This window comes from Lactuca virosa, chromosome 7 (assembly GCF_052849685.1).
Source record: "Lactuca virosa cultivar CGN04683 chromosome 7, Lactuca_virosa_CGN04683_v6, whole genome shotgun sequence".
Taxonomy (NCBI): Eukaryota; Viridiplantae; Streptophyta; class Magnoliopsida; order Asterales; family Asteraceae; genus Lactuca; species Lactuca virosa.
The window spans coordinates 8,796,695-8,804,028 of NC_136432.1; positions in this window are offsets into that span (position 1 = coordinate 8,796,695).

Consider the following 7,334-nt stretch of genomic DNA (forward strand, 5'->3'; position numbering starts at 1 on the left):
TTTTTCTAGTAATAACGTTTCTGTTACTGTTCTTAGAAAATTTATAGAAAAATCATCAAAGGTCTAAATCAAAAACCGCAAAGTCTGAGAGTTTAGAAAGTGTGTCTAGTTTGTTCATAAATTTTCTCATGATTTTTAGTGATCTCCAACTTGTGTGAAAATATTCATATTCACAGACTGGTCCGGTTTTGTTTCTGAAATGATAGACAGTTTTGTAAAAATCACCATAAATCGTAGAAAAATCATATGGTGATGTGCAATTTTAAAGGTATGAACCTGAACTATATGCGTCTGAAACAGTTTTGAAAACTAAAATGTTTAAGTTGACCAAAACAGTCTGTGAATGGAGTTAAACGTTTCTGTTGAAGACTGTTAAATGAGTTTAGTTGTGTTTTTGGTGTTTTAACTTGTATTCCCCCCCTTAAAACTTAAGAAAAACCTGAAAATATAGGGGTATGAACTCACCTTATGTGTTATTAGAGGATGGATGTTGGAGAAGAGAAGTGTTCAACCCAATAACACTTAGAAGATGCCTTGACGAATCGAGAACCTAACATGTAGGTGACGATGTTTGTGTAAGATTCTTATGATTTTGAGTAGAAGGATGTGTAATAATCATAAGAAGAATGAATTATACTTACCAAGAGTGGAAGAAAGCTTGATAATCAGCCTTGGAAGTCTTGGAATTGAGAGAGAATGGTGAGAGAATTTGGAGTGTGATCCTTGGAGGAAAATGAGAGAATGAAAGAAGTATGAAGAGAGGGGATGGGTTTTTATAATTAGACAAGGAGTGGGGCTGGTCATGTAGTGGGTATGAGTTGGTCATGTAGTGGGTAAGAGCTGGTCATGTAGTGGGAAAGAGTTGGCCATGTAGTGGGTGTGAGTGGTGGCATGTGACATAAAGTAAAGTAAAGTCATCTTTCCACCTCAAGCACATCCCCCACTAATTATTGGTATGAATGGCCCTAAAAACGTGGGGATTACTGAAATATAAAGTTCTAACTGTAAAAATAAAGTTTTTGGTGAAAATCCCGCGTTAAAATGATGAAAAACGGGCCTAAAACAAAGTCGTAGTCGAAAAACCGGAAATATTATGACACGCAAAAATGCATGTCGTCTTCTTTTATAACAGGGGCTTCCTTGATACTCATTGCGTGTCATCAACACGCGCGTCGTAAGGTTACGACAGACAAATGTGTGTCGTCTTCCTTTATGACAGGGACTTTGGTCCTGAAGCTTCAGTTTTGGGTCCTTAAGCCTATTTTACCCGTTTTTACCCCGTTTCAAGTGGTTTTTGACCCAGTTAAGGGTCGGGATGGCCCGAATGATTACAAAAATTTAAAGGAACTTTTGAGAGAGATTTGGGAGAGATTTTAATAGAGAGAGGTTGAGTGAAAGAGATTGTGAGAGGTTTCGTTTGTGATCTTTTTGAGTGTCCGGCTTCGCAACGAAAGGTCCATAAACCCCGTTAAGCCATGATTTAGTGTCTTACACAATCCCGATGATTGTGCAATAGTGTTTTATCGCTTTGGTTCGTTGTTTAGCACTGTTAAGGCTAAGGAAAATCAAACACATGAATTTTTCAAATGATGTTTTCTCATTGAAATAGCGAATTGTATAATGTAAACCCTAACATACAAGGGTTAATGGAGTTGACCGGTTTGACTTGTTGACTTTGTTTGACTTTGACTTGACCGAAATTTGACGGTTGTCACACTTAAGCAGTCAGATTAGGGTTTCCTAGCTGTAAACCCTAATAGTCAGCATATACAAGGAACCCTTATGGCCCCAAAAAAGTGGTGAATACTTCCTTTAGGGTTTCCAGCCGTTTTTGGTGCCTCCTCTCTCCTCCCTTTTCATCCAAGTATAATGAAGTACAAAGTAACTACATGTTTTTACAAATTCCCGAATCATAGTTACTTTAGGCAAAATGTGAAATTGTATGCTAATCCGTGGAATGACACTTTGTACCCTTGCCGAGACGTTAGTGGAGCGTGTGTGGTTAACTGGCACACTAATTTGGGTTTGGCATTGGTAGCGAAGGGTGACTCGATGTTTATCATAGATCAATGGAGCGTGTGTGGCTAACGGGCACATTGATTAGGTGATAGTAGCATTGAGTGCACCACGTGATTCGCATGGTTATTCACACCTTGTTTGTGATCATCGGCATCCCAGTCGCAAATAGAAGGGCATAATCGAGATTAAACATGCCATTGAAAGGTTCAATGAATCTCAAAAGATCTAGGAGTTTCAATTCATTTAAAACTTAAACTTCATTTTTGTTTTTCATGGTGGGAATTGGTAAATCGTCATTTACCTACCTTCAAATATTCTGCAACTAGATTACGACATCCCTCTTCTAGGTTGTAGAATATTGTGTTGGATCCTAGCCTTGATGTTTCATTTGGGTGTTACATCAAGGATTCTTATCAACTAACTTGAATTTCTCCCATTTTGTAGATGTCTGAATCTAACAATGGTCTTCCCAAATCCCATGGAACAAGTTTTCCAAATGAAGATGATATTCCACAATATGATCGAGGAACCAGAGATCATGCTTCACTTCCTCCACCACCTCCAATTATTCTCCCTGACCCACAAGTTCGAAGGCTTGAAAAGTTCAAGCTCACTCAATCCCTATTGGCAAGTAAGCACGAAGATGGGAAACCTATGTGTGCACACGTCTTAGAGATGAAGTCACGCATTGATAGGTTAAGGATGTTGGGTGTCGATATCTCAGAGATGTTGGCTGTTGACTGGGTTCTTCAGTCACTTCCTGGTTCGTATAGTGGGTTCGTAAGAGAGTACTATACGATGGTTCACGACGTGACCCTCATTGATTTGACCTATTTGCTTATTGCTGCTGAATCAGCGATGATTTGGCGCACTGGTCAAGCAAACTTGATTGGTCGATCAAACTCCCATACTTCATTGGACACTGGCTACATTGGAAGTCCAGAAAAGACTGAGATTGTCCCTTGCTATGTACCAAAGGAGTCCATTTGCTTTTACTGCCAAGAGAAGGGGCATTGGAGACGAAGCTGCCCTAGCTACCTGAGAGATCTAAGAGATGGGAGAGTCAAGACGTATGGCTCTACTTCAGGTAAAATCCATTAACTAACTCTATAAGTTCTTATTTTTGATTCTTAATACATGATGTGATAAGATTACATTTTGATGGTTTGCAGGATCGAAGAAAAGAAAGGAAACTTAAGGAAGAAGCGTGTTGAATCTGATCACGAAGAAATGGATTTCGATCGCATGGATTTAAAGATCGGATTTTTGAGCTGCTACTTTAGAGTTAGGGTAGATTGCTAAGAAATATGTAATAGCATAGTTTTTCAGTTGAATTGCATTGTAAGGACAAATTTTTTCCGCAATAAAATAAATTTTGATTTTGTCTTATTTATTTATCCTTGCGATGGCATGTATGAAAAATTGATGTTTGAATGTTTCCATTATTAGCAATGATGGATTTGATTCTTAATTAGGTTATTTGTGGAAGTGTCGAGAGTTTACCAAATAGGGAGAGTTTCTCATCGCCCAAGTTTCAATTGGAAAGAAACTTGGAATCATGCAACATGTATTGTATGATGAATGAAAAACTTTCACATTTGGGAAATTTAGACTAATTCTTTGACAAAGTGTCAAGTGAAGGACTAGGAGATCGAGTACACTAGGTTGTACGTTGATCAAGTCCACCACAAAGTGATAAAGATATTCGTCATGATTTCTAAAGTTTAGTAAATATGGTTATACTTATAAGATTGAGTATAATTCTGAGTTGATTGAAAGAGTTTAAATCAATAGCAGAACGAATAAGAAGAATCTAGTAGGCAGAAAGATAAAAGTTTCTCTATTCTAAGAAGAAGGGAGAGTAACTTTTATTGTGTTTTATGATAGGTCTTAATGATTAAGAACCATGTCTCAATTGATCCCCTAAGTGAGTCTTAGTGCAATTGCATGTCTAAGAAGAGGAATCGAGAATTGTAGAAATGGTTAAATCAAGAAGTCAATCATACTTCGTTCCAATATCAAGTCTTAGAGTCAAGATTGTGACATGAGTGACAAGTCTTAAGTAGGTTTGTAACACTTATCAAATGTAGAATAAGAAAGTTTCTTATTCTTGTACATTTGAAATTGGTAAGACAAAGACCAACTAGGACCAGTTATGTGAAGTGTTTTGTCTTGATATGAACTACACTAACTCTTGAATATTTGTTTGTCAAGAAATGTTTCTTGACAAGAGAATCATATATGTCAAGAGGTCAGTGGGAGTCTCAATTGTCTTGAAAAGTTTCAAGAACAAATCAAGAATAAACCGATAAGTTAATCACTAGCACACGACTTGAGGTTTGCAACCTTTCATGTTGACGTAATCTTGTTTCTGTGCCATTCCAGTTTAAGTCATCTATGCATATGAGTTCTGTGAGTTCTCAATTGATTGCATAAAGGCAAGGCACCCTGATCAATAGAAAGTACATTGATAAGGTAAGGGTGAGCTTGTAAACAACCTGGAAGCAATGGTGGGCATTCATGCTGCCATAAGGCGAGAAATCAAGATTAAACAGGTTTAATTCATATGAGTTGGATTTGTCACAAACATTGTCTTATGATTGTTGTTATGACAAATTCACATGGATAGGAACACATACACTTTAAAATCTAAGTGTCATAAGGTTTCCTTCCTTCATGAAAATGATTGTAAGGAAATGCTTTCACTAAGAGAGATTTTAAGAAGATTGCAATTGTGAAAATTGTATTCTCAAATTCGATTATGATTACGGCATCCCTCTTCATAGTTCGAATTGTGAGATTTGGCAATTGGTCTGAACATTTGGGACTCAGTAACATAAGTTCTGAATTTCTTTAGACACACATGTGAGCTTTCTAAGGCAAAGGTGTATGAGGTTAAGAAGCTTAGATAAAGGCTTATCAAAGCATCAGGTATTTAGAAATATGAACTTAAGGAATTCAATAAGCATTGTTTTCTGGAAGTTCAGACGTTTTCTGAATATATGTCAAAGCTAGTGGGAGCATAAGTGTTATGCTTGTATGGTAATAATCATCGTGTTAGTGGGAGCATGATTATTATTTCAAGTATTGCAAGTTAGCAATATTAATTATAGAAAACAAAGATTCGCTTTGCCAAGTTGTAGGGGTTGAAAAGTTGTTTTGCTATAATTAAGGGAGAGAATATTATACTTCATTTCAAATCTAAAGGCTTAGATTGTGGAATTTTAATCAAATTTAGTCAAATATATATGAATGTTGTGTTGGAATGGTTCAACATAAGGAAATTCTATATATGGAAAGGATAATTGCATTCTTAAAAATTTGGTTATGATTACGACATCCCTTTTCACAATCAAATTTGTGAGAACATGGCAATTAGAAATATTATAGCAAAAGACTGGTAAAGTATCACGTCTTTATGTAAGACATTATGAATCGTGTCCCATACGCTTCGGGTATAGGATTAATTACATATGCCATAATATTCGACTGTTCTAATTTTCCAAGTGCCTGGGGCATTAAGAGGGAAAAGGACTAGAACCAAGTTTGAATAAAATAATTAAACAACTGTCAAAGGACGATCTGAAGTTCGCTAAGGATTTGTTGCTTGTGAGTAGTTGGAAGTATAGTATTGGATGGACCATGTTGACATTATTTTGAATGAATAAGATTCTATTTAGAATGTGTTGTCATATGGCATATATGGAAATGTTTCCATATTGGGAGTTGGATATTGAGAGTCTATGTCTAGATTAGAAACTTTTATGCAAGAAGAATGTTCAAAGGAATGTACTTTGAATGTGAGACTTCGCGTCTATGGAATTGTCTTGTAACAATTTCCGATAGAATACCTTGGAATTTCATTAGCCGAGTCTTGGTGACTTTTGTGTTATGACATTACGAAAGGATCATTGCATAAAATGTTAGAATCTAACATATTCTATTAGTGGCAAGAATGTTATGTTCTTACACTAATGATAAGGATTGGGAATTGTGAAATGAGTTTCATTAGAAAGGTTTTCAATTGATCTATTTCACAAAGTAAGGATCATAGGTAACATAGTATGCATGCTCGGAGCATGGGACAACTATTGTTGTAATTCAAGTAATAAGTTGATTATCCGAAACATTAAACAATGAATAATGAGTAGTCAATATGGTGTTTAAATAAAAGTGTTTTATTTACGCTCAAAAGTTTTGGGGCCATATAGGATTAAGTATTATCGTTGTGTTTCAATTTGCATGTTTTGACTTCCAGAATAATTAGGTTATTCGAACCTCCACAGTCGGTCATACGTTGGAAGTAGGTATGAAGGAAGACTGTCATGAATCTGTCTGTAGATTGTCTAAAGTGTTTAGACATGGCACACGTTTGCTGCAGAGTTCATGAGTGCTTTGATAAGATTAAAGTATTGGATTAAACCCACGCTCACTTGAATCACTTCATGGTTTTTATCATGAGTAATTGTGAGACGATAACATTGTATATTCTTGAAACCGAGACGTGTGAGTTGTTATTTGCTGGTCGGTTGCACATTGATGATAAGTAAACGCACCATTAACTTGGTGTTATAAAACTTATTGTTGTGTGTGATTTGATTAGTAGGTGCAAGCGAGCATTTGAGTCGAAGTTTATCCATTCCTTTTACCCAAAGTGGGATAAAAGCGATATATGTGGGCCCCTCGATGATTTAGTGATGACACCTAAGCGCTTGGCCAAGCCGGGACTAAGTTGATGTGTTCAATTGTAGTCTGTTGTTAGTCGTCATAAATCAAAAGTCGGGAAACAATATAGAGAGAATGATTAAAATTCATGTCTTGTGTCTATACGATGTCTTGAGAATGGAGGAATATATTATCCCTTATCTAAAGGACACGCGTATCTGATAAGATCAGAGTTGACAACGGCTTTTGAAAGCTACGATTGCCGATCAGGTTCTGAAATTATGCAAAATAGTTATTAGACTTATCCAAGTGGGAGACTGTTGGATTAGTGTCTAAGTCCATAACTATTTTGGTATGTACTTGACCCGATTATGAGCATGGTCTTTTTGGGTTGCCTTCACCATAGCAATATGTAGGATGAATTAAGGAGAGAAAGGTTTAATTATGATTTATTAATATGTTATGAGAATAATATAGGAGAAATCATATTGTTTAATTAATATTAGTCAAGAAGTAATTAAGAATTTATTTTGTGGCTAAAAGAGATTAATTAAACTTAAGGGACTTATTGTGTAATTATAAGATAATTACATAGATGGGCTAATGGACTCCATAGAAGTTGGAGTGGACGAATTCTATGGGGAAACCCA